Source organism: Rhinolophus sinicus, chromosome 17, assembly GCF_057876585.1.
Source record: "Rhinolophus sinicus isolate RSI-liver-muscle chromosome 17, RSI-T2T, whole genome shotgun sequence".
Taxonomy (NCBI): domain Eukaryota; kingdom Metazoa; phylum Chordata; class Mammalia; order Chiroptera; family Rhinolophidae; genus Rhinolophus; species Rhinolophus sinicus.
In genome coordinates this window covers 29,962,314-29,989,803 of record NC_142517.1, presented here as the reverse complement: position 1 = coordinate 29,989,803, position 27,490 = coordinate 29,962,314, and the positions used below count along the sequence as shown (strand labels likewise).

The 27,490-nt window shown below is 41.0% G+C and overlaps 2 long non-coding RNA genes across 7 annotated transcripts in view; one reads left to right on the top strand and one right to left on the bottom strand.

The window, feature by feature from the left end:
- Positions 1-27,490, top strand: part of LOC109447520 (uncharacterized) — an 83,317-nt gene that overhangs the window by 21,827 nt on the left and 34,000 nt on the right. The window contains exon 3 of one of the 3 annotated variants that reach the window (XR_016019799.1): positions 18,385-18,782. The exons of the other annotated variants lie outside the window; for them this stretch is intronic. This is a non-coding gene — a long non-coding RNA (uncharacterized LOC109447520). Of the gene's footprint in view, positions 1-18,384; positions 18,783-27,490 lie in introns of those variants that run through there. 3 annotated transcript variants of the gene reach the window in all.
- Positions 4,901-21,920, bottom strand: LOC109447521 (uncharacterized). 4 transcript variants are annotated; one of them, XR_012494601.2, is made up of 6 exons: positions 21,791-21,920; positions 10,898-11,026; positions 10,676-10,765; positions 8,449-8,497; positions 8,051-8,095; positions 4,901-5,274 (listed from the first exon to the last, which is right to left on the bottom strand). It is a non-coding gene; the product is annotated as an uncharacterized LOC109447521 (long non-coding RNA). The 4 variants fall into 4 exon arrangements; XR_012494600.2 differs by having other exon boundaries at positions 10,676-11,026; XR_016019805.1 differs by lacking the exon at positions 8,051-8,095 and having other exon boundaries at positions 10,676-11,026.

Below are 27,490 nucleotides of genomic sequence, written 5' to 3'. Positions count from 1 at the left end.
ATGTTGAAATAAAGAATATAATTGAAATAAGCTAATCAAATTAGGCTGCTGTGTATAGTAATGTAGAGAAATAATTCAGCTTACACATATGGTAAGACCACTTCCAAAGATGAATTTAGGAACTCTAACTACACTACCACTTGAGTTCTTCGCCAACTCCATATTTTCAATATATTAATTTTTAAAAAGGTGTAACATTTATTTCACATTAAAACTGATACATTCTTTATGAAATCTACTGTCAGTATTGGGGTAGTACTCTAATTTGGCTACAATGAGGATTATCGTATATATGTGCCTTCACTGTTTCCCATTTGACAAATTGTACCTTGTTTTCAGGACAGCCAAGCAAATGATGGGTTAAATTCTGGGTGAATATTATAACCAAATGAAAAGATGATGCTTCTGTGACAGGGAGTAAAATAACTACTTTTTCTCTGATGACTTTCATGAAAAAGTCTACAAATGTTTCACCACCCTTTCCTATTATCCCACAACATTTATAGATTCATTTGTCCCAGTCAAACCTGAAGCAAGATATTTGTTTTCTGTAAATCATTCTGAGACTTACCAAAAAAAAAAAAAAAAGAAAAATGTAGGATTGCGAGAGATTTATTGGCAGGCTCCGAGTATCACAGGAAATTTGTTTTAAAATACAGGAATGAAAGAAACATTTTAATTTCTTACCATGGAGGTAAGAGGCAAAAAACCCTAAATTATTAGGTTGGTGCAAAAGTAACTGCAGTTTAAAAGGTTAAAAATAATTGCAAAAAGTGTAATTACTTTTGCACCAACCTAATAGAAACTCAACCATGCACTGACCAAGTAAAGGTATAGAAACTTATCTCTTGGAAGAAAGTGGTAACTTCTTCATTAGCTTTATTTTTCACAGATCAAGAAGAAAGAATCAGGATGAGGTTGTGTGGCTTACTTAGCTTATTTAAACTTAGAACATATCCTATTTTTCCCACAATAACTTTTTCATCAGTCTTTTAAAAAACAAACTTTTGGAAAATTAAAGTATCACATACATACAGAAAAATGCAAAAATCTTAAATGTACAGCTCAATGAGTTATCACAAATTGAAAACACCCGTATAATCACCACTGAGACTAGGCTTGATTTTTAATTTTTAATTTTTGTTGCAAGTAACAATTCCAGACTTCAAGTATTTCTACACTAGTTGTCAGAGATATATTATATTCTCAAACATGTAACGTGAACAACAGGCGTTCATTGTCCTTGTTGAGATTCTTTGATGCTGTCTGTGAAGAATGATATATTCCAACCTACGAATAGGCACTTTTCCCAGTGCCATTTTTCCAGGACAGAACCATCACTTTTATCCACATCACCAAAGGTGGAGAGCTTTTTTGTCACATGAGTAGACCACTAGACCTGAATTCAGATCTAGCCTCCGGCACTTACTAAGTGTTGAATGATGATAAAATCAAGGATATTGTGATTACTTATATTACTTAAAATAAATCTGAAAGAACATATCACAGAACCTGGTACATGACTAATGAGAATTTTCTTCCTCTCCTCTTACAAGTTTTGTATATTAGCTAACATTTAAAAATACCTATGATTCTTAACCTTTTCCAGACAAAGAACCATCAGAGTACTCCTTGGCCAAATAAATGACTGTGTGCTGGACCTCCTTCCAAACACCTCAACATTTTTATTATCCCTCCCCCAAATAAGATTACAATGAGCAGGGAGATAATAGAACAGCAAAGGGGCAGTCTGAGGGTTGTCTGGAACTTGGGAGGGGCAGTCACTCTTTTGCCTTGGTGAAGATGGGGATTTATAATTTATATATAATATTCTCTGAGTGTCTGCCCAGCCAGCAACAAGGGGGCTCCAAAGAACTGGGTGGTGCAACCTGGTCACCCTTAGCCTAATGGGTTCCCTTTTCACTTAAGTGAAATAATGATCCAAATCGTAGGTTTGCATAGGTCTCTATTCTTTATAGCTTCTCATTTCTCTTCTAACTCATGACAAATGCGTGATTCTTCATTCAACCCTTACTGAGTACATACTAAGTGGCAAGCACTATCTGCTGTGTTCAGAATAACTGAGAGTTCACCCTTCAAGAAGTAACTGAGGGTTGAACCATTTTTTTAAAATCTCTCAAAAATATGCTATACACAACCTTGCTATTTAAAAAAATATTTCACTTAGAAAAATTTTTTAAAAACTGTAAGTCATCTGAAACATTAAAAATCTAATGTGATTATGAATTTCAGTTTTATCTACTTTCTTCCTATCTTCGTTTATGTATATATGTAATTTTGACATGCTTCATTTATGCCTTCATCAAACTTGTACTTAGCATGTAATATGTCTGGATATAATGGAGACACTAGTGCAAAGGATGTAATCAAAACAGTCTCCATTTTCAAGGAACTAATAGTCAAATAAGGAGACAGACACCACATGGCATCAATATTGCTGTAAATAAAGTAACAGACCTTAAGGAAGCGCGAAAGTCATCAAAAAGAAGGGTGAAATAGCAAGTTGTGTCCAGGGAGCCAGAAGCAGTTTCCTGACTCTGAAGTTGAGAAGTGTGATGGCGGAGGAATAAGAAAGGAGGCCGCAGGTGGGTGTCGAGTGACATGGCTCTTGCCTGGGGTGTTCATGTCATATATCGTCCAAACTTGGAGTTTTGAAAGTGGAATGGGAGCTTATAAGGAGTACGTAGGTAAAAAAGGACTGTCCCAGGAAAACCAGGCTACGAGTGCACGTGTGTGGTCACCCTAATATCGACCACAGAAGACTTGCGTGGCTTCATGAGAGGAAGCTCAAGCCGGTTTCAGGATGAGAGATTAGAGTGCTAGGTCTACACATTTTCTTCTCAAGTATGTCCTGTCACTTGCTGACATTCTCCTTTTTAGACTTTCTGGAGGATGAACTAAGAAATCAAAGTTGTAAGAGAACATGATGGGATAATAATATCTACCTGATGTGATTGTCATCGCTTCATGCTGCCTCCAAGGAAAAAGAGCAGCGGGGAAGGGTGGGATGGCTGAGGGTAAGGGCCTTTCCTTTCTCCGTTTTCACCCTCCTACCTCCTTCTACCTCCCTGTTCTCTCCTTTTTCCTTTACCCTTTCCATTGATTTCTTTCTCTTCTTTACTATCTGGTTAGTTAGGTCAGTGAAATGCTAGAGTAGTGGCCAGGAACAATTACTATTATTTTAAAAAGTATTGAACTATTGTAATATATTGCAGCCTGGGTAAACAAGTTTCTCACATCACAAATTGGGTTTTGTTTGTGTTTCACATTATTATTTTATATAACCTCATCCAGCAACCTCAGTCCTTTCTTGAGGGCAATCACATTCCCTTCCCATGAGCCCCTATTGTCCCTGTCCCAGCTCCAAACCACAAGGTTGTGGAGGGAAAGAGTGTCGACATTCCCTGGATGTTTACACTAACTTTTGTACAAAAATTCTGCCCAAATTTATAATATGGCTACAGAGCATCAAGAAATAAGTTGAGATCAATCTGAGTTTCAAATTTTTATTTTGAAATAAAATGGTCTCTAATATAGTCATAATAGAAAAGCTCATCTTGTGCTTTTTTTTTTTTTTTTTTAAGATTTTATTGGGGAAGGGGAACAGGACTTTATTGGGGAACAGTGTGTACTTCCAGGATTTTTTCCAAGTCAAGTTGTTGTCCTTTCGATCATAGTTGTGGAGGGCGCAGCTCAGCTCCAGGTCAGTTGCCGTTGTTAGTTGCAGGGGGCACAGCCCACCATCCCTTGCGGGAGTCGAACTGGCAATCTCGTGGTTGAGAGCCCACTGGCCCACGTGGGAATCGAACTGGCAGCCTTCAGCGTTAGGAGCACAGAGCTCCAACCGCCAGAGCCACCGGGCCAGTCCCATCTGTGCTATTTTTAATGTATGCTTATTAAATGTTTTAGAAGTATGTAAGTAAAATAATTATGTCTGAGTGAAAGCTAAAACTCATAAGCAAAAAACTTTATTATTGCTTTACTCTTTTCTTTCTTATATTTGAAAACATAATTTCTTCCTATGATAAACATGAACGTAAAAACGATGACCTTACTTAGGGGTGGCTGGTTAGCTCAATTGGTTAGAGTGTGGTGCTGATAACACCAAGGTTGCAGGTTCAATCCCCGCATGGACCACTATGAGCAGCGCCCTCCTTAAAAAAAAAAATTTTCACTTTCATAAAGGATGTGACGAAATATATGACCAAGTCAAATACTGGTGTAAATAATGATCCATGTACTAATATATCCAGATAACAATTTTTTATAAGAAATTCCAAAGGGAAATTTTGACTAAGAGGAGATAAAAGGAATGGTAGAGTAAGAGAAAAAATAAAATGTTATCACATGTAAAATGACAAGTGACATAAGTCAGGCCAAGAGATAGGGTAGCCTCTGAGGGTTCCCCAGGCCCTGTCCCATTGCTACAGGTTCTCAGGGTTGGCTTTCCAGAAATGCCAATCAAGGGTCAGATGAGACAAAATTATTTTCATCCAAGATTGTGCCCTTGTACTTTTGTATTCTCCATTGGTAGCCCTATTACCTCAAATAGTGCAACTTGGGGCACACAGTTGGTTCAAGTGCATAGCTAAATTAATTCCAGTATGAGAAATTGCAGGGTATAGGTTAAATACTCTAGAAGTAAATCAGAGTGTTTAGCTTGGTACAGGCTTGAAGCATTAAGCTGTCCAAGTTAACTTAGTCAAGTACAGACTGCAGCCAGACAGATCTGGCTTTCAATCACAACTGGATCTTTCTTTATTTTTTCTGTATAAACCTGAGCAAGTTACCTCTGACCTTAAGTTCTTCATTTGTAAATTGAGAAATAATATTATCTACCTCTCAGGGGTATCGTAAGGAATAAATGAGGTATAACACAGCCTGGTACATGACACATGGCACACACTCAGTAAACGGTAGCTGTTATTATTGGTTGTAGGGACAGCAGGTGGATTTATATTTTCTGGCTAAAGGAGATTTACTTCTGATTAGCAGCTTTTTTGAGAGGGAGCATAACGTTGTGTCTCGGCTTCATGAGAACGAGCACTGTGGTCCATTAACAACGTCTGTGTGGTGATTAATGTTATGTGTCAACTTGACTGAACTAAGGGATGCCCCGAGAGATGGCAAAACATGACTTCTGGGTATGTTTGCGAGAGTCTGTCTGGAAGAGATTAGCATTTGAATCAGTGAAATGAGTCAAGAAGATGATCCTCCCCAATGCAGGTGGGCATCATCCAACTCCCTGCGGGCCTGGTGGAAGAAAAAGGTAAAGGAAGGGTGAATTCGCTCTCTGCTTAAGCCGACACACCCATCTTCTCCTGCCCTTGGACGTCGGTGCTCCTTGTTCTTGGGCCTTCGGGTTCAGGCCGAGTCTTATACCACTGGCTCCCTTGGTTCTCAGGCCTTTGGGTTTGGACTGAAGCTACACCACCAGATTTCCTGAGCCTCCAGCTTGCAGACAGCAGGTTGTGGGACTGCTCGGCCTCCATAATTGCCTGAGTCAATCCCTCATAGTAAATCTCTTTCTACATGTCTACATCTATATCGGTTCTATTTCTCTGGAGAAACCTAATACAGCCTATTATGAGTGAGGAGGGACATAGTACCACATTGGCCATTCTCAATTGCTGGTATCAGAATCCTTCCACCCCATAGTGGAGGCCACTTGATCCTATTTTGGAAGTTAACTGTAGTCTCAATTAACTGATCTGAGACACCAAGTTTTTAAGCAGCTCCAAGTCTCCTTACTTCAACTCAGTACAGAGTCATCCTAACCATTAACCTAACAATAAGTGTCCAAATTTTAACAACTAGGCAACTGCCTTTTAAAACTAACGTCTATTTTTTATTTTTTGCCTTTTTTTTAGTAAGTCCCCATCCTGACTGTGACACCCAAGTCTGGTAACTAGGTTTCTTGCACTCCAATCCCTTCCTAAAATAGGTAGCCGACTCACCTTTGTCATACTGTTTCTAAAACAAGCATCCCTAACCCTTGGAATCTAACTTTCAGGACAAAGCCTTTTTGAACCATTGAAAACTTCTTGGTTGTTGAGTATGGGCTTCTCATTACTGCCCACTCTGCATGCTCTGTCAATTTTCTATCCAGCTATGTATTGGGACATCTTGCTCCACTAATTTTTTACTGGATACTTGCCAAGTCTAAAATACACACATAAGCTTGCATGAAAATATTTACAGAAATCTCAGTATGAAATGTAACTCTTCAGAAGTAAGGAACATCTAAAGTTCACAGAAAGATTATAGATTGTGGCTTTCTCTTGAATTCAGTATGGAAGTTTTTTATTTTTTTAAATTTCATGAGTTGACAGAACTCAGATGTATTCATTCAGAAAATATCTTTATGCCAGCAATTAGATAGATACTTATTAATTGCCATGTGCCAAGCACTGTGTCAGGTAATGGGCGCAGAGGCTACTGAGAAGCCTAGTGGAAGAATCTGTGACTCAGTCTTAGATCAGCCTTCCCAGGGAGGCAATGTGGTGTAAGCCCCAGTGAGTCATGCTGATTAATGGCACAGGCCACCAGTTATGCTCCAGGAAGAATTGGACCTTTCTTGAAGAGTATAGATTGTGGGTGCCTTTCATGGAAACCATAATTTTCTCTTCCATCAAAATATTCCTCCTCAAGGGTGCTACTTCTCTAGGGGTTTGGGCAGAAAGATGCCTGAACAGACTCTTGATATCCTCTCTGTGTCATCTATCCACCCGAGCTCCCATTTGTGGTTTGAAGAGTGTCTCCATTCCCTCAGGTCACGTTTATGCACTAACTGGCCAATGTCAGCCAGTGTGATCACCTGACCAAGTTTGTCCCCAGCTCATCCCCAGATGTTTACTAATAATTTTCTCTCCCACATGTGAGTGGTCTTCAGAACCCTATCGTGACCGGCTCGTCATAACCCCCTATCTAACGTAACCCACTGGAATAACAAACATAATTTTCATTAAGGAAAGAGGAGGGACTTATTCTCTCAGCTGTGATCCAGAATATCAAATAAGTAAATTTGTAGTATAGTAAATATTTCCACAAATAAATTTATAGAAATATTAATTCAAATAACATTTAGGGAGCCCCAAAATATAAGACAGTCACCAAGAGTCCCAAGACAGAAGGAAAGGCAAGAAAATTTGCAGATGGCATGATTGTTTATCCAGAAAACCCCGAGAGCTGGATGACGAATCAAGACTTCCTGTGTGGTCAGACACAAGATCCACACTCAGAGATAAGTAGCCTTCCTCTTAGCCTGTGATAACTGAGAAAGATTCCATTCTCAGCAGCAATAAGAGCTGTAAAGTATCTGGAGATAAACTCAACAACATATGTGCAAGGTAAGTGTGAAGAAAACAGTAATTTTTTACTGCTAATTTTTTTTTAAATAATCAAGTAAGGAAGAGAGATAGTATTGTAAAAATCCCAATTCAGTCCCAATTTAATCGGTAAGTTAAATTCAGCCCCAATCAAAATCAATCAGTAACAAATAATTATGGAACATTTGATTATGACTCAGTTACTGTTTTAAACATTGGAAGTATGGTGTTGAATGCCACAGAGTCCTGCTATTAAGTTTTCATTGAAATGCAAGGGGGCGGGGAGGGAGATATATATATATATAAACAAACAAGATGCAGTTTCTTTTCTCATTCTGGGGCCCGGCTAGTGGAGCAGCCACTACCAGGAATACTGCTGGTCACCGTGGTGTAGAGGAAAGAGAGCTCTAAAGGCTCTTTTTTTTAAAAAATTCGGTTTTATTGGGATGACAATTGTTAGTAAAGTTACACAGATTTCAGGTGTACAATTCTGTATTACATCATCTATAAATCACATTGTGTGTTCACCACCCAGAGTCAGATCTCCTTCTATCACCATATGTGTGATCCCCTTTACCCTCATCTACCACTCATAGACACAGGCAATAGTTTAGTGGTTACCAGAGGGTAAGGGGGAGGGAGGTGGTAGATGAGGGCTCTTACATAGTCAATTCAGTGCTCTGGGCCGGAAGTGCACTTACCACTTCTGCTCACAACTCATTGGCCAGAATCAGCTTCATGACCCCCTGTAACCACAAGGAGGCAAGAAGTACAGTTCCACTCTGTGCCCAGAAAGGAAGCAAACCAGATCTGTTTGACAAATAGTATGAATAACTACTTCATCTTATGGATGGTCTGATATTTTTATTCTGCTTTTTAGGTGTAGAGCTTAAATCTGTCTGAAATTTCTTTATGAACAATGTATCTGCTCCCAAATGTATAGTACATTTTCCCAATACTATTGATTTAAAAGCCCCCTATTTGTTACGAATTGTTTTTGGTTTCAAGCAATAGACACCAAAACACACCCAGTGGGTTAAATAAATTAGAGGTTTTATTTTGCTCACACCTGAAGAATCTACAAGAAGGCAGTCCCTACCTGGGGCATCTGACGTCATCAAGCACCCAACCTTTTCCTGGCTGCTGCTCTGCAAAGAGGGGTGGGATATATAGGCAGATTTTTTAAAATGAGGTCATATCGCCATTACCAGCAAATACATTTGTGTGTGTGATCAGATTCAAGTTATAATTTAAAGGCAGCAGCCACCAGACTTACTCATGGATTAGATTAGATGTGAGTGAGAGAGAGAGAGCCCAAGATAACTCTTAGGTTTTTTGACTAAACAACTGGGAGGATAGTGATGCCATTTACTGAGCAGAGGGAGAAGAGGGCTTTAAGGAGAAAAACCAGAGTTAAAATGTGAGTTCTTCATGAAACGTAACAAGCTAATTGAAATTCGACATAGAAGAGAAAATGGGCAAAAAGAGCCAAAAATCATGAATAAAAAACAATTTTTTAAATGGAGCAGATTAGGAAGTACAGAAACACGTGTACACACACACACACACACACACACACAATGCAGGGCTTTCAGTCAACTCACAATGGACAGGTAGCATGAGCATGAAAATAAACAGTTCTTTACATAAACTACCAAGATTCTGCCTGTTGCTGTTGCACAGCCTAGCTTATTCTGGTTGATACAAAGAGACAGGGTAAATAAAGAATGTCCCCAAACCATGTAATACTGTGCAGCACACACACACCAAAATAATAATAATGAAATAGGTGTCCATTTATAGGGAAAGCTTACTAATAGGTATTATTAAGGGAAAAAAAACAAACTCAAAAATAGTACAGTTAGTATAATATCACTTACATTAACCCCCGCCCCCATGTGACTAATGTCTGTGATACTGGACAGTGTAGTGCTAGATCATTCTAGAAGCTAAAGAGAATGGAGTTCGTATAAACAGAGTGACTTACGATTTGGCCCAGTCCCCAGGGGTGGGGGACAGAGGAGGAGCCACAGTAGCTGGTAGAATCCTCAGGTAGATTTGGGGATCTGAGAGCTGAGGTACCTGTGCTCACCTCTCAGGTGGGGCCAGGGAAACAGGAAAGGGTAGAAGTGGCAGCCAGATGTGGCTGAGACAGCCGCCAAGTCCCCACATCCCTAGTGTCCAGAGTGGCACAAGGACAGCAGTTTCCCGGTCCCTGAGGGGGTGAGGGGTAGCTCAGGGAGAATCACCATGGTCCTCCGATAAGGTTGCTGCAGGTGCCGGACGGGTGACTAGTGACCAAGGGGATGTGGACAGAAGCAGCAAGTTCCAGCCTGGAGGGTGTTGGTGGCCAGGAACCCAACATTTTACCCCCCTCCCACCCACCCCACCATCCACCCGCCCACCCTCCCCTAGAACTCAGGTGCCACTCTGGGGAGATCCAGGGGAGGGGGGAAATTCTGAATTCATGGACTTTAGCAGAAATTATGGAAAAACCCAGAAGTAAGCTTATCTATGATCTACTGACTATATTTCTGCTATCAGGCAGCATGGAAGCTTGAACTAGAAATTTAAGTGCAGTTATAGATTTTGAAGTTCAGTTTTGTGAAGTGAAAACGGGTCTGGCGGCCCTCTACTCTGTGCAAAGGGGAGCATTGACTACCAAAAGGGTGAAAGGGTTTCTCAAAGCGCAGCTAGGGCTTTAAGGCCATCTGGCAGGGAGGTGCCCGTCAGGCGCCCACACCCAGCCCAGCAGAGGGAGTGTTAACTTGGAAGGAGCCCCGTGACGTACAGAATTCATTCTGACCTTTCTTTCTTCTCCACCACCTCCCCCCCATACACCTTATTTCTTCTCCACTATCTCCATAGTGACCCCTAAAATTAATTATCCCTTCCTCTTTGTGGTGCTCTTGAGAGAGCAGGAAATTAGTGGGGGGCCATCAGGGTTGTGAAACTACTGGAATTTAGTGCCCTGAGGTCAGAGACAGTACACAACCTAAAACAAAGAAGTGTCTCGCTCTTGGTTTGATTTGATTAGCTTCTCCACTCACACTGCCAGCTTGGAGATTCCCAGGATCGTGGCTGGTGATTTTTCTCCCTGGCACAGGTTTGTTAAGACTTTTTCCCAGGGCTGGGCTCCTGGGGTACCAAATTCCAGGGGGCACTCGCTCTCAGGCTGCCCCTGAGAAAGGATGCCTCTTTAAATGTTGCAAGCCAGGTGCCTCACTGCCTCGCCCCAGCCCAGGGCCCGGGCTTTCTCCCACATGGAAATCAAACTTCTTCCTGCCTCGGCCCCTCCCGTGTTTTGTCTCTGTGGGCAGCCTTACTGTTTGCTCCCAGGTCTCTCCTCAACACCTGCATCCTCATGGGACAGTGAAGAAACGGCGAGGCAGCAGCAGGGCAGCCTCCGTGCCATCCTGGGTGGGGTAAGGAGAAACTGCTGGGAGAGTGGTTTTTTTGGTGTGTTTCCCTCCCCCTCCCCATTAAATTGCAGAATTACAACATTTTGGTCCTATAAGAGACTTTAATGATCAGATAATTTTATGTACCTGCTAATATTCAGGATTTTGAGGCCTTATGTTTGTTCCTTTGGAGATTCTGAGAAGGGCTGCGGTATTAACAAAGGTATTTCTGTAGCAGGTGGTTTAGAGAGGAAAAGTCATTCCCAGGATTGTCACCTGTTGGGAAGACAGTAAAATCCACATAACCAAGTCAGTTAAAAACTGGAGCCCCCAACAATCAGTGACACAATAACCAGAGCATTGGTCATAAAAGAGTCATAGCAAGACCAATATGTAGTGGAACCACTTACATTTCTGTGATTGGGTCCAAGCAAATACCTCCCTGCCCTTAAGGACTGGATGGGAGTAGAAGTAATATTAAAATAAATAATTTGAAGTTAAAATCATGACCTCTCCATAGGACCAGTTTGAAAGACACCACAATAAGTAAAGTCAAATAGAGGGTGTAATTCTATATCCACGCCACATTAGACACTGGCATGCTACTGCTCGGTGAATCTAACATAGCAGTTTTCCTCCGAATGCCAGCAACTGGACTCTATATTTAGCTAAGTAAGTTTCCCAATGCTAGGAAATTCATTCAAGCATAACAGTAATGAGTTAGCAGTTTTTAAAATATCTGTCTACTCTGTATATTATGATCTAATAACAGTCAGGACTTGTCACCTTCAAAGTATTTTATGGGTACTTGACAAAACATTCTTCACCATCCACTTGAGTCTAAAAAAAGGCATTATAGCATTTAATGGGTGAGGCCCCAATACCAGACATTAGTGATTCATTGTCAACAGAGCCAGATTTCGACCCAATCATTCTGGGTCCCAGGCCAGTAACTATCTCATGTAGACAGTTCACTCCCTTTGTCAAGAAATGAGTCACTTAACTAATAGGGTAGCAGAAACACCATTGTACTAATTCTATTTATTTCCCAATTAATTCAATAAAATTCATCACAGAAATACTTGAATTTATGTTTATGTATATTTCAAATATATATGTTAAGTTTCCCAACTGCCTAAATTTATTTCCACTTATTCTGTATTTCCCAAGAGACCTGACTTTACATAAATATTTTTAAAGAGGTAAATTATTCAGAAGATTAAATAAGACTGGTTAAAATATCATCATAATTAATTTTAAGAAAACATCCTTAAAGGGCAGTTCAGAGAAAAATCAATTGCGAAAGAGGCTGCCAGTATTTGTCAAGTAATGATATTATCCTTCTTCTAAAATTTCTAAGTTATACTTCAGAGAAATTAATAAATACCTATCTGTAAAATTACCAATAAATCGAGCTAAAGATTATTGTTCAGAGTTTACCTAATAAAACATACTAATGCTTCTGTTATTAGGGTTTTATTTTTCTGATTCTAAATTTACAGGATGACAGTTTCTCAAATAAATTCTGCTGGTGTTTCATTTCCCTTGTAGCTATCAAAATTATTGTCAAATTGTCATATGACCTAACATAAAATTTTAAATAAAGTTGGCATTTCATTTATAATGTGATGCTAGAGAGTCTGCTTATTAACTACAAATTCAAAGCATCATGAAATCAAATATAAAATACCACAGTCTTATTTATTAGCCATACAGCAAAGATTTACTGCCTTCTCTTAACTGTATGAATTTTTCATCTAAACCAAAGACACATTCAACTTAGTCATCAGAAAGGTTAAAAGACAAAAGCTCCTCTTGCCAAGAGTGAGCAGTAAAATGAATTAGAAAATATTGATTTAACAACAGGGACCTATGTTCAGGTGTATCTGGCTGGAAGTCAAATACAGGAGGACTTCTGTTTATGGGGAGAACAGCAACTTCTCTCTCACACTTCTCATTTTCGCCTTACGTTAATACCGGAATTTAAAAGAGCAGGCCGAAATGGTGGTTAGGAAGTCTACAGTGCATAAAATGGCATTGTGTCTCTCATTTTGAAAACAAGGCAAAAATTAAAGATAACAATGAAGTAAAGTAAAGCAGCTTTTTATCAATTAAGTCAAGGGCTAATAGTTGAAAGGTAACTGGAAAATAAGCTAAATCAATTTGAGGTAGTAGTAAATTGAGAACTCCAGATTTTTTTTAAGGTACCTCTATCACTGATTCATTTGCAAAGTAAGATGGGCTTTCTGCAATCATAGGATCAATGCAACTGTTAAATGTTATTTAAGGAGCAGAATTTCTGGCCTAATAATGGAAGACTGCTTCAGCTTTCCCTTGGCTGTATCCATGGAAAGTCATGTGTCACTCTGACCAAGTAAATTAACATATCTACATCTCATTTTGCTTTTCTGTAAAATATTGGTCTTCCCCAGAAGCTGTTGGAAGTATTTATTAGACAATAATTGTAAAAGGCTTTGCAAGCCTGATAGTGTAGTTACATGCTAAGTACTAATGATTGCAAATGAGGAATCCTTCAAATGAAACTACTCTGAGGTTTATCTGTGAATGACTGAGACTCAGAAACTTTGACTCGAATGTCCTTGAGGTATGGGTTAAGGGGGGAAGGTCTTCTTTACATCATGTGAAAGACAATATAAAGGAAATTATTTATGACCTAAATAATGATGCTTTCTACTAACGCCAGTGTGTGTGTGTGTGTGTGTGTGTGTGTGTGTGTGTGTGTGTGTTTAAATAAGACTAGATTTTAATTAAGACTATATTTTAAACTTTATTTGGAAAATTTGCTGGTTTTGACCACATCAGGATGTGAGAAATTAATTCAAATAAGATATGATTATTATCATAAGGGGAATATCAGTATTAAGTCCAGTGAGAGAGGTCTACAAAATAAGTTGGGATGGAAAGAGCATGGACTTTGGAGTCAGACAGACCTGGGTTGGAAAACTGGCTCTGTCCCTTGCTGGCTGGATGGCTCTGGACACATTACTTAACCTCCCAAATCTCAGCCTTCTTGTCTGTAAGACGAATAACAATGTCACCCTCATAGGGCTGCCGTGAGGATTAAATGAGATTTCATTTGAAAAGTACCTTATTCATTGGCTGGCCTTCCATTAGGCACTTAAAAATAGTAACTATCCTCTTTTGCCTAAATCCTGTACCTAAGTGATCTTTTTTGAGAGAATCTTGACTAGCGGTTCATTAGCACTTTCACAGAATTGGAGCAGATCAAGACTTCTGCCAGCGCTATAGATGACTCTTAAGGAGTAATTGCTCTTTTCACAATAGATTTTAAGGTTACATTAGTAGTTCATGCATTTTATACAGGATACCCATTTTATAAGTTTTCTCAAAGCAAGTACCATGTGGACATACACTCGTATATGTATGTGTGTATATAAATATAAACATATGACATATATATGTATTATTCTTGTTTTGATAGAGAACCACTGGAATCCTGTGGAGTATTTCATCTATTTTTAGGATGTTAGCAATGAGAAATCTGAGCTCTCACCCAGTCTAAAAACTTCTCTTTACAGATAAGGAAACAGGCCTACAGAATTTGGATAACTTGTGTGTGTGCTAAAAAATAATTAATACTTTTCCTCCCATCTTTGAAGTTCTTCTAATTGAGCTAATTAACAAAGACAGGTGAACAGGAGAAAATAAAAATTTTTATACATGCCTATGGGGTCACATAAGCATGAAAACTCCAAAGACAATGAGGCAACGTTGGGTGTATATGACATTTTTGGACAAAGGAGAAAAGGTGAGGGGACAGGGTATTAGATTTCAGAAGTGAGAATGGGCAACTTACAGGTAGTTGAGGAAGAGGGGAACACACATGGCAGGTAAATTCTTGTTAGGCAACTCAGAAACAGTGGGACACTGGTATCTAACTAACAGGCCCCTGCCTGAAGGGCTCTTATTTATCATATTTAATTCAAATTAGGCTATGGCCAACCTCCTAAGATTTCCTTCCTGATGCAGGCTTTTCTAGCTGAATCTCTCTGGCAGGAAAGGGGGAAGGCACAATGGTGCTTTCTGAGTTGTTTCTTAATAAATGGCTTAATAACACTAACCCAAAAAGGTAACTTCAGGGTGGCAAAATTTTGGTTCCCTTCACTTGTCAAAAATCACAGTGCTTTTGATTATTAGTCCAATGTTCTTTTAGCGCCTTTAAATAAAAGTTAAAAGGCAATACACAAAGATATGGTGATGGAAGGAGAACTGACTCTGGGTGGTGAACACACAATGTGATTTATAGATGACGTATTACAGAATTGTACACCTGAAACCTATGTAACTTTACTGACACTTGTCACCCCAATAAACTTTAATTAAAAAAAAAAAAAAGGCAATACAACATAGTGCTGCTTTGGAAAAAAAGTTCCTGATCAGAGATTTGAAACCTCTCCTTAGCAGGAGTCAAATGTTATACACCATTGTGTTGTTCACACAGGGCCCAGCAGAATTCTTTGGAAGAGTGAGGGCTCAATATATAAGTATTGATAGATTTTCCTTAAGGTTATAGGGTGTGTAGTTTTTTCTTTTGGGGGCAGGTATATAGTTCAACAAAATTTGATTTTGCTGTATATAATAGTTAAAAACTACATTACATTTATGATGACACAAGCAAATGAATAATGGAACAGTTTTCTGGAATTTTAAAAAATGACCTGGCATTATGTAAAGCAAGACTAACGGTCGGCATGGATGATACCTACTAAAAGTCTGTTTTTTAAAGAGTGAAGGTTATGTTTTTGTACTTAAATGAAACAATTGCCTGAAATTTTCACATTTCTTTCCCTATCTACACTGAGTCTTGGACTGTGTCTCTATGAGGTCACACATCTTGATGAAAACTGGAAAATAAGGTATTGATGTAACTGGAAAATCAAGATGTTGATGTAATTGCAGCACAAATGAAAGAATCAGTTTACAATTGTAATCAGAAGTGATACCTATTGACTTGCATCGCAATGTTATATTTACATAGTAAATTTACACAGTAAAGCCATTCCAACTGTTGCAATATTGCACAGCCATTAAAATTCATGATCGTAAAGATAATGTGGCAACATGAGGGGAAATGTTTGTGTTCTAATATTTCACTAGGAGATCAGTGTTCATTGTCACATAATTTTATACAGGAGAATTCTGCACAGAAAAAGAGCAAAAAGGAAATATACCAAAATAACAACAGTAGCTGTGTTAAGGTGGTGGCAATACTAGTGCTTCTTTCTTATCTCTAGTTATATCACTTCTGTAACAGAAAAAAAATTGCAAGTACAAAGAAAATGAGTGTTAGAAAAGAAAATATAGTAAACATCTGTTATTCATGGCATCCCAAATCTCTTGGAAAAAACCACCCCACAAGTTCCCCACAGTGTGAATTTTGTCTTCCAGAATTCTAAAATGTAATATTTCCTAGTCTCCCTACCCTCTGCCTGAGTCTATAGGGTGAGATCCTATAATTCAGTTTCTGGCTCTCCATTGCACCTGTCAGAAATACCTGAAGAACAGACATTGTTCAGATACCCATTCTGCTAGCACAGGTGGCTTCAATGTCATGGTTCTGAGGACTTCAGGGGGACCAGTAGCTTCCCCATTGCAACGAAGACAGTTTGGTCTAGGCTTGGTGGTAACTCACCCTAGAACCTGTTCCTCCGGCCTTTCCAATGACTACCTGGACTTGCTAATCTCCCTTAATAAGTCCCTTCTCATTTTCATGACCCAGAGTTGATCTGTCTGTCTACCTCTCAGAATGCCAACAGGAAAGGCTAACAAAACTGGAATTCACCTACGAAAAGATGAATGAGGGGTGACATTGAGACAGGTGAGTTAGCATGTTGTTAGGTAAACAGGGAGGTCCCTAGTAAAATAAACAAAAGACAGTCTTATCATGAAACTTCAGGTTTTGAAAATAATTCCTTCACTCCAGGACAAAATGTAACAGCATCTTGATGTTAATAAATTATCTCATAAATCCCTTTTGGCTGGATAAACGGAACAGATCTGATAGGTAGGGATGGGTTATTTTGCTAATCCCTTCAGGTTGGGCAAACAGAACAAACCTAATAGACAAATTCCATTAGAAGGTGCCAGGTCCCCTTCCCCAAACAGACAAGGCAAGGTATAAAAGTAAGAGCTTTTGCCTCAGTCAGGGGGCATCCCATCCGGGAACCCCCTCCCGCTCTGGAGCTCTGACCCTTTGCTTTTAATAAACTCTCCTTTTGTACAACTCCTCACCTCTCCGTTGGTCTGTGCTTCCATACTTCAGTTTCACGAGACATGATCCCAGCACTCACAGAAATTCCCCACATCATTTGGGGACTCACTGAAATATTCCTACATCATTTGGGGGCTCATCTCCTATATCAACATAACTAAAAATAAGACCATTCTAAACTTCAGAAGAACACCGTGATCAAATAAAAGACCTTTTATCAGGTGAATGTCCTGAATGTCATTTCTGGGCAAAGCATTGAAGAGTTGCTGTGTGACCCTGCAGTTCTTCTGCTGCAGCAGCCTTGGGGGTCCTCGAGTTCCAGACAATGCGGCTACAAGATGCCAGCTTCCCCATCAGCCCAGGTACTTGAGAGACTCTGGAAGAGAGCTCCTCAGTGATCCAAATAGGACATGTACTGTGAGCAGGAAATATGTTAGGCCACTGAGATTGGGGAGTTAATTTGTTACCATGGCACAGCCTAATGTAGCCTGATTGCTACACAGTGGTATCTAAAATAGGATGTGTTTAATGATCAAAATACAAAAATATATCCATTTAAAAGCCTTGTATGATTGAGAACATTTTGTCTCGTAAAAGCAAATCAAAAAAGAATGGATTAAGAATTTGCTGTTGGGCCAGCCCGGTGGCTCAGGCGGTTAGAGCTCCATGCTCCTAACTCCGAAGGCTGCCGGTTCGATTCCCACATGGGCCAGTGGGCTGTCAACCACAAGGTTGCCAGTTCAACTCCTCAAGTCCCACAAGGGATGGTGGGCTGTGCCCCCTGCAACTAAGATTGAACACGGCACCTTGAGCTGAGCTGCCTCCCGGATGGCTCAGTTGGTTGGAGCACATCCTCAACCACAAGGTTGCCAGTTCGACTCCCGCAAGGGATGGTGGGCTGTGCCCCCTGCAACTAGCAACGGCAACTGGACCTGGAGCTGAGCTGCGCCCTCCACAACTAAGACTGAAAGGACAACAACTTGAAGCTGAACGGCATCCTCCACAGCTAAGATTGAAAGGACAACAACTTGACTTGGACAAAAGACCTGGAAGTACACACTGTTCCCCAATAAAGTCCTGTTCCCCTTCTCCCCCCCCCCCCCACCAAAAAAAAAAAAAAGAATTTGCTGTCATTTTGCACCAAGTAAAGATAACTATCTGGGTTTACCTGAAAGTCAAAACAACAACAAAAATGTAACACATTATGGAAAACCTTAAATAGTTAATGATCTTAAACACAACAAATAGGTTATGCTGCTCACACTATAAAAAAATAGAATTTGTGATGTATATTCATTTCTTTAATCCCCCCAAAAGTGGTATGCAATAACAAAAAAAGAAAACAATATTTATTTATTATGAAATTCTTGATTGTCTGCAGAGAGAAGTGTGAGGAAATTGCTAACAGGATTTGTGGGAATTGCTTCTGGCAAAACTAAAGATGTCAATGCAAGACTCGTTTGAAGAGATTCATCAGTGTCTGCTTGCTTTTGCAGTTCTTTTCCTTTTCAAATCTCTATTTTAGCTTGTACAACAGTGGTTTTTTTTTTCTGCTCAGTAGTAAATGACGTTTATTTCATAATCTGTGTGATGACCTTTCTCCTGAAATCGTCACTGACAAGGTTATTTTCTATTTGTCCATTATAATGTGCACCACCTGGTCTGCACTGAGTGACCCGGGCCACTGGGCCAACACTGGCAGGGAGAACCGTCATTCTGTTGTTCGAATGTTTCCAATGTTCAAGTGCCCTAATAAATGATCCTCTGCTATGTCTTAAAGATTGTAAAGGGTTTTTGAAAGAGTTGGGGTTTTTTGCTTTGTTCTGTCCATAGCACAGAATATCAAATAAGAGAAAATGGGATTAACATTGGAGAGATTTCTATCGGACATAAGGGAAAACTTCCAGACTGCCAGAATAAAACATACTGGAATGGATTATTGAGGGAGAATGCCTGGTCTTCTGTCAGGCACACCATTAAGAAAGACTGACTTTGCTAAGGGCAGAAGACCGGGTCAGATACTCACTCTTTCATAGTTCTTTCCAGTTCTGTGGTTTTATGATCAGAAGACTAACATCGCATCAGAATTCTCTTGGCTTGTTTTCATTTATGTCCTTCAATGTCTCTCATATCTGCCATTGACTAGTATCCTTGGCTGAGCGAACACACACACACACACACACACACACACACACACACACTTAGAAGTGGGGGGTGTCAAATAATTCTTAACTGAAGCATTCCTGCGGACAGATTCCACACTGTGAGTCCAGCAGAGGAAAAGTTGACCAGTGCCCTTGTTGAACTGATTCATCTCTGAGCTGGTCCATGAGCACAGGCCTGACTGACCAGACCGTGAAGGTATTCCCCCACAGGTTTCCTTGGCCGTGGAAAGTCTTCTCATAGACCCCTCGTCTCTCATCGCACCACCCTCTCCTCTTCTACCCTCACTGGGCTTCCACGTCTTTTCTTCCTCCATGTGGTCCCCACCTTCCATCTCCAGCAGCGACCTTTCCCCAACATTCGCAAGCCTTTGTCTTACTCCTGTGTACTGGAAATTCTCTCATTTCCTTTCCACAGCGTACGAGTCACAGCCTTTCTTGTTTCAACCTGTTCCTGCTGCTGGGTGGGAGAAGATGGAAGGTTTATATCTTGAGGGTGGAGATGTGGTGAGAGGGACATGGGCTGCAGTGATTTGGTTGTTTGTTTCTTTCCTTTTTCTTTTTTTTTAATCTTCTCTGCTTTGGCCATCCAATTAAAAATTCAGACATGTTGCATCAGATTGTTAATCTCCTGCCAATAGCCCTGAACAGGTCCATATATGAGCCTCATACTCCCCTTGCTACTATAATTTAGGACCTTATCAATCAAATCAGCCCCACTTTCCTCCCAGCCTTGTGCAACATTGCACGGTCCTCTTTTTTAACTAGTCTTGGGATGAGCCAATGCCACCTACTAAGAGTTGATACATGTAAAAGATTATGTAAATTGCAGAGGTCGGCAAACCTTGGCCGTGGCCTGTGAGCCCGATCCAGCCCACCCTCTGTTTCCTACGCGGTGTTACTGGGCCTAGCCATGCTCATCATTGTCTGTGGCTCCTTTTGCTCAGCAGCAGCAAAGCTGAGTAGTTACAGCAGTGACCACATGGTCCACAAAGCTTAAAATATTTACTCTCTGGCTCCTACTAGAAAAAACTTTGCTAACCCCCGATACAGTGCATCACGTCTAAAAAGACCACTGTAACCAAAAGGATTAATCTTAGCTGCTGCTTTTAAGGGTTTTGGATCATTTTTTCTTTTTTTTTTATTTGAATAGGAGACTCAGGATCTGGAGAAGTTAATCCTTCCATTGTTCTCTCCCTATGCCCTGCGTGCCTTTACTGTGGCTAAAAGAATTGTCCTATTTAAAATGGCAGAATCTATAAAAATTAACATATTTTTGTCACTACCAAATATTTAACTTAGATGGGCAAGTTCATAAACGTGAAACCTTGGAGTTGCTCTAGTCTCCTCTACCCAACTAGTCACCAAATTCTATTTCTTCTACCTCCTAAATGTCTCCTGATTAATTCCCCTTTGTCTATTCCCAGGACCGTACTTGAGGTCCTTATCTCTTAACTGTACTAAATCCGAACTACATTAATGGCCTCCTACTCTCCTGGCCTTCAAGCCATCCCTCCCCTACTACCGTGTTTCCCCAAAAGTAAGACCTGGCCGGACCATCAGCTGGAATGCGTCTTTTGGAGCAAAAATTAATATAAGACCCAGTCTTATTTTAATGTAATGTAACACCGGGTCTTATATTAATTTTTGCTCCAAAAGACACATTAGAGCTGATGGTCCGGCCAGGTCTTATTTTCGGAGAAACACGGTAAGTCCTTCTCACTATATGTGTAGTGCCTGCCCGCCCTCCACCACATCATGTACAGCCTCCCGCAACACACTAGTCATGTATGCATCACCACATGTATATTTCTGGTCTCAGAATTAGGGCTTCTAAGCCATTAAGTAGCACCACTATTTACCTAGTCACTCAAGCCAGAAACCTAGGAATCATCTTTGATTTGTCATTTTCCTTCATACCCCACACCTAATTAATCAGCAAGCCCTGTCAGCTCTACCTCCAAAATTTATTGTCATTCTAACAGTCAGAGTTAAATTGACACTTCTGTTCCCAGGCCAATTTAAGAAACAACTGAAAGGTGGATTCAGAAGTCACACAAGCAGAGATCAAAATATCACCTTTATTAGTAGTAGAGCTATGTCGTGTGGGGAGTCACGCAGGGCCTCTGGTCCTGCTCCCCACATAAGAACACAGGATATGGTGAGGCCAAAAAGGTACACCCACGGAGCCATAGATGGGGGAGTCATACCACTATATTCTCGCTGGAGGCATCCGCCTCTCTGCAATCCGCGCTTGCTAGCTCAGCCACCATCTTCTTGCTAGCCCCCATTTTTCTGCTAGGGTAGCCACAGCAGTTATATTAGTGGCCAATGGCTCACTGGTTACAGCTGATGGCCAACTAGCCACAGCTGATGGCCATCCAATCACAGTTGATGGCCATTTACTACCTGAGCCAGCACCTTTCCACGTGAGGCTGAGAGCCTGGAAACTGCACTCCTGGCTCTGTCCCCACAAGCTAATACTGACAGCTTGTTCTACCTGCAAGTGAACGGATCCTAATATTATAAACCCACAGCTAGACAGGCTTCCTACCACTCCCAGGCTGTGGGGGCCACTGCAGACCTCCCTGTGCAGGGTGCAGTGCCTGCCCCTGTAATACTTACAGCATGGAGGGAGGAACAGGCAGAATCCATAAGTGCAGCAGGCAGGCAGATCTCCAACAGGAAGAAGAGGGTAAAGGGTGGAGGAGCCTGCTGGCATCATCCAGCACTGCCTAACAAGCTCTGGGAAGAGTGAGTGATGATGAGGAAAGACCAGGAAGGTTACCAAGAAGTCACCGAAAAGAAGATTCCCCTCCTCCAACATTCCCCAGATTCTTGTTCTTTTACCCCATTAAGATTAACCATTAACTAGTGGTGTGGCTGCCCTCCTTGGGAGGCAAGGTTAAAAATCTACCTGGGCAATTCTGGTCCCACTGTCAAAAGATTATTCTCCCAACACCAACCATGGCTTTCCTGGGATACTGGTGGGCAGTGTTTTATTTTTAACTCCAGGAGGTCCTAAAGTGGGTCAGAATAACACATTAATTAAACTAATTCTAAAGCCTGCATCCGAGGCTAGAAGGCCTTCCTCTGTTACCCTTTTTAAACCATGTCCAGCCACATTGTTCAACATAGCTCATCAAAGGTTTGGCAATGAGATAAAATAACAACATAAACATATTCCAATCATAAAAATGCCATCCATACAGAGTCACAAATTTGAATATTAACTGCTTTTTTAATGGATTTTTCCTGGGAGGAAATTAGAGTTAAAAATTAAATTCCATGCAAATTAGTCCAAAGATCTTAGAGGTCAAAAGAATTAAAGTTCAAAATCATATTCTCTTGCACTGGTGAATTAAAGATCCAAAAATTAAAGTCCAAACTTTATCTTCTTCAATTTCTTATTTCTGTCCCCTCTCAGCTAGAAGGGTCTTTGCTACCAGGTAGAACTCAGGTGTCTTTAGTGGAAGACCTACATCTTCTATGGAATGGATATAGGTCCTTCAGGGTGCATTCTGAATGCTTCTCCAGCATGTCCCGTGTATAGGGGCTCCAAGGCTTACCAGAATGCAAAGGACCATCACAGCACTGGCACCCAACCCACCAAATCTGGAAAACAACTCAATCTTGTTATCACAAGTACAATCATGTGTCCAGAGACTAGAGTTAGTGTCACCAAAGACCCTACTAGAGATTCAGGGGTATTGGATGAAAGGAGGTGTGGGGACGGAGCCAGGAGTGCAGTTTCCAGGCTCTCGGCCTCATGTGGAAAGGTGCTGGCTCAGGTAGTAAATGGCCATCAACTGTGATTGGATGGCCATCAGCTGTGGCTAGTTGGCCGTCAGCTGTAACCAGTGAGCCATTGGCCACTAATATAACTGCTGTGGCTACGCTAGCAGAAAATAGGGGCTAGCAAGAGGATGGTGGCTGAGCTAGGAAGCACGGATTGCAGTTAGCACGGCGGATTGCAGCTAGCAAGGGAGGTTGGTTGGTTGGCAGAGAAGCGGACAGCAGGTTGCGGTTAGTGTGGATCCTGCTTCCTGTGTCTCCAACCCAGCCGGCAGCGAGAATATAGTGGTATGACTCCCCTATCTATGGCTCCGTGGATGTTCCTTTTTGGCCTCACCATATCCTGCGTTCTTATGTGGGGAGCGGGAGCTGAGACACCCCTGACGCCCGGCATGACAGGAGGTAAGACCAACAAAACACCTTCTTTTAACCTCTTCATGTGCCAGTGAGACCAGGCTAGTTATTTGAAGCCCACAGTCTCTGAATTTACACTGAATCAGGATCAATCTCCCATCTAGTAGTTAATTTTGACACCATGTGTCTACATATGGTGGGGTGGTGGCGGGGAGCGTTTGGTACTGGGGATGTGCCCATAGCCTTCTTTCTAAGACAGCATTTGAGACATTATAATCTTGTAAAGTTAGAATTTGTGTTGGTGGCAACCCAGATAACCAGGCTTTACCTGATGTGCTCCTGCCTTTCTATTTATTTACATCTCTAATTTTCCATTTTCTCTTTGAGCGCCATGTTTCGGGCATCCCGTGCTGCACTGAGTGTGGGCCTCATCCACCCACAAGAGGCCTCTTTGGCCCTGGGCCACACAGGGGACTTCCGTTGCCGCTTGCTAGGAAATTGCTTAGAACTATAAATTCTGCCTAGGAGAGAGATTTTCCCCTAGTTGTCATATTTGATTCAGATGAAGAATTGCTCTTAGATTCCTGAACAGAGTTACTATGGATGCTTCAGGGCTTGTGTTTCTCATGGTCTGTGCGAATCTATTGCTCTCCAATGGGCTCCTTGAGCCCCTGTCTTTCCCCCACTTTTGAATATTCCAGTTCTTGAATAGCATGTATTTCTGGAACATCTTTAACTGAAGTACTGTGCCTCTGATGTTTCATTCCCTTCTGCTGTTCCCCTGCTCCTTCCACAATGACTCAGTTGAATTTCTAAAAGTTTAACCTACTTAAATTGATTACTTTCCTTTTCCAACACACATACAGCTGGAATTGAGGGCCTTCCTTTTATTTTCTCTTTGCCTTCTGACCCAGAAAATAGATTATCTACGTAGTATCTTCCTCTAGGTGTTTGATGTGTAGAGGTCCACGTTAGTGAGATACATGAAATCAATAAATTCTAAGGCTACTAAAAGCTACACTGGTCAAATCAGTGCTGGCCACTTTCTTCTCCTCATGTTGGATAGTCCCACCTGGAAGATATTATCGCGCCAAACCAACATCCAATCTGGGCCTAGACTCAGTTGATTATTGTTCTGTCTGGCTCTCCGTTCTCATTTCCCATCTCTGCTGTGCCTTCCCTCAGAGTGCCAATTCCATTCATTTCTCCGGCACGTGCCCTCAAGGCACAGGCAAAACCTGCTTGCCACCTGCAATAACTGTCTCTGAATCTAACCCAGATAACAATTACTTGAGTATTTTGTGCTTTTCTTCCTGGTTTTCCCCTCTCGGGTCTGTCCAGCTTCTTTGTGGCCACTTGGTATAACTACCCCAGTCTTCAAAAGATTGTTCCCCAATTGCTCTTACTGTGGATTCTTCATCTACTCCTTTCAGAAGAGGCTCTCAGTTTGCTCCTGGATCTGGCTTCTTGCAGGCAGGCAGGGTGACGTCAGTCAGAGGTCTTAACATCTTTTCACTGTTTTTTTAATGGGCCCAGTTACTTACGCCTGCACTAGTAATAGCCAAAATGTCTTTACCTTTTCTAGTACCCTCTTGATGAACAATTAGGCCTGTGTCATGCGGGGCGGCCTGCGGGGTCTCAGCTCCTGCTCCCCACATAAGAACGCAGGATATGGTGAGGCCAAAAAGGAACACCCACGGAACCATAGGTAGGGGAGTCATACCGCTATAGTCTCGGTGGCAGCTGGGTTGGAGACACAGGAAGCAGGAGCCACACGATCCTCAACCTGCCATCCACTTCTGTGCCGACCAACCAACCCCACTTGCTAACTGCAATCCATACTTGCTAGCTCAGACACCATCTTCTTGCTAGCCCCCATTTTCTGCTAGCGTAGCCACGGCAGTTATATTAGTGGCCAATGGCTCACTGGTTACAGCTGACGGCCAACTAGCCACAGCTGATGGCCATCTAATCACAGTTGATGGCCATTTACTACCTGAGCCAGCACCTTTCCACGTGAGGCTGAGAGCCTGGAAACTGCACTCCTGGCTCTGTCCCCACAGCCTGAGTACACTTCCTGTTCCACTCTGGTCTCTAAGATCTCCCTATAGGTCTAGTCTCTCCACTAAGCACTCATTCTGTTTCTACTACGGACAGAATGTCTGTGCCCTTCCCAAATTCATGTTAAATCCTAACCCCCAATGAGATGGTATTTGGAGATAGGGTCTGTGGGGGTTGATTAGGTCATGAGGGTGGAGCCCTCATAAATGGGATTAGTCCTTTTATAAAGAGACTCCACAGAGTTCCCTGTCACTTCCACCACATGAGGTTACAGTGAGAAGACAGCTGTCTATGAACCAGGAAGTGGGCTCTCACCAGACACTGAATCTGCCTGCGTGTTAATATGGGACTTCCCAGCTTCCAGAACAGTGAGAAATAAATTTCTGTTGTTTATAAGCCACCTAGTCTATGGTATTTTATTATAACAGCCTGAATGGACTTAGAGAGTTTCCTAAGAGAAGTTTACTGTCCCACCAGCAAATCATCTTGTCTTCCTTTTTTTCTTTTTTTTTTTTTCCAATTTTTTAATTTCATTATTCCACTTCCTTTACTCATACAGTCAGGCTGACACATAACTTTTACATTACTCCAATTCCTCCTTGATTTGCTGAGGAAACTTTATTGCTGGGGATGGAGAGTCTAGGAACAGGCCTTTGAGTTGTTTTTCTACCTCAACCTAAGAAAATGGTTTCTTTTCTTAAGAGTTCTATTCCTGTGTATGAGTTTATTAATAAATTTTACCATCTTTTTGTGGGAGATTTGCAATTTGGGTGTCCAAAATCTAAAACCATGGTTAGAACTTGTATAACAAATCCAGAGCCATTTGAAGTCACATAGTAGGGCTGGTTCTTGACTCTGTAAACAAGTCATATAAATGGTACTTTTATCACAATTTTCTCCCTTGGGCTCAAAACAATATAAAGTGGAACAAAATTTCAGACAGCCGATCTAACACTACCTGCTTAGCGCTGGCAATAATAATTTAAAGCCAGACCCTTGTTTACCACTCAAGCCATAATCATCTCTTGCCTGAATCACTACAATAGTTCCTAACTCATCTCTCGGCCACCATTCTTATCCCCACCAACAGTCCCTCTGCCATATAGCTGCCAGAATGAGCTTCTAAAAACTTACTTAAGGTAAAAGAACACTATCAAGAAAGTGAAAAGATAACTCATAGACTGGGAGGAAGTTTTTGCAAATTGTATGTCTGATAAAGGCCAGGTATCCTGACTATGTGAAGAACTTTTCCCACTCAATAAGATCAACACCCAAGTAAAAAAGGTACAAAGGACTTGGACAGACATTTCTCCAACGCAGATACACAAATAAGCATATGAAATGATTCTCAACATTATTAGTCATTAGGGAAATGCAAGTCAAAATCACAATAAGATACTTCACACCTACTAGGGAGGCTATAATCACAAAAACAGAAAATAACAAGTGTTGAAAGGATGTAGAGAAAGTGGAATCCTCATACATTGCTGGCGGGAATATAAAATGTTGTAGCCACTTTGGAAATAAATTTGGCAGTTCTTCAAAAGTTAAACCTAGAGTTAACCGTGTGACTTAGCAACTCTACTCGTAGATATATGCCCGAGAGAAACTTAAGCTTATATTCATATAAGAACTTATACACAAATGAATAACAGCATTATTCATAAAAGTCAAAAAGTGAAACAGCCCAAATGTTCATTAACAGATGAATGGATAAGCAAAATGTAGTATATGCATACAATGGGATATTATTTTGCCATGAAAGGAATGAAGTAGTGTTACATGCTACAAATACAAATGACTTTGAAAACATTATGCTAAATGGCAGAAGCAAGACACAATAGGCTGTATGATTCCATTTATGTGAAATGTCCAGAATAGGCAAATCCATAGGGACCAAAAACAGATTATTTTTTACCAAGGACTGAGGAAAGGAGCAAGGGAAGTAACTGCTCACAGATTCGGGGTTTATTTTTGGAGTGATAGAAATGTTCTGGAATTAGTGGCAATGGTTGCACTCATTATGAGCTAAAAACCAATGAATTGTGTATTTTAAAATGGTGACATGTTATATGAATTACCTCTTAATTTTAAAAACCACCAATAAGAAAACAA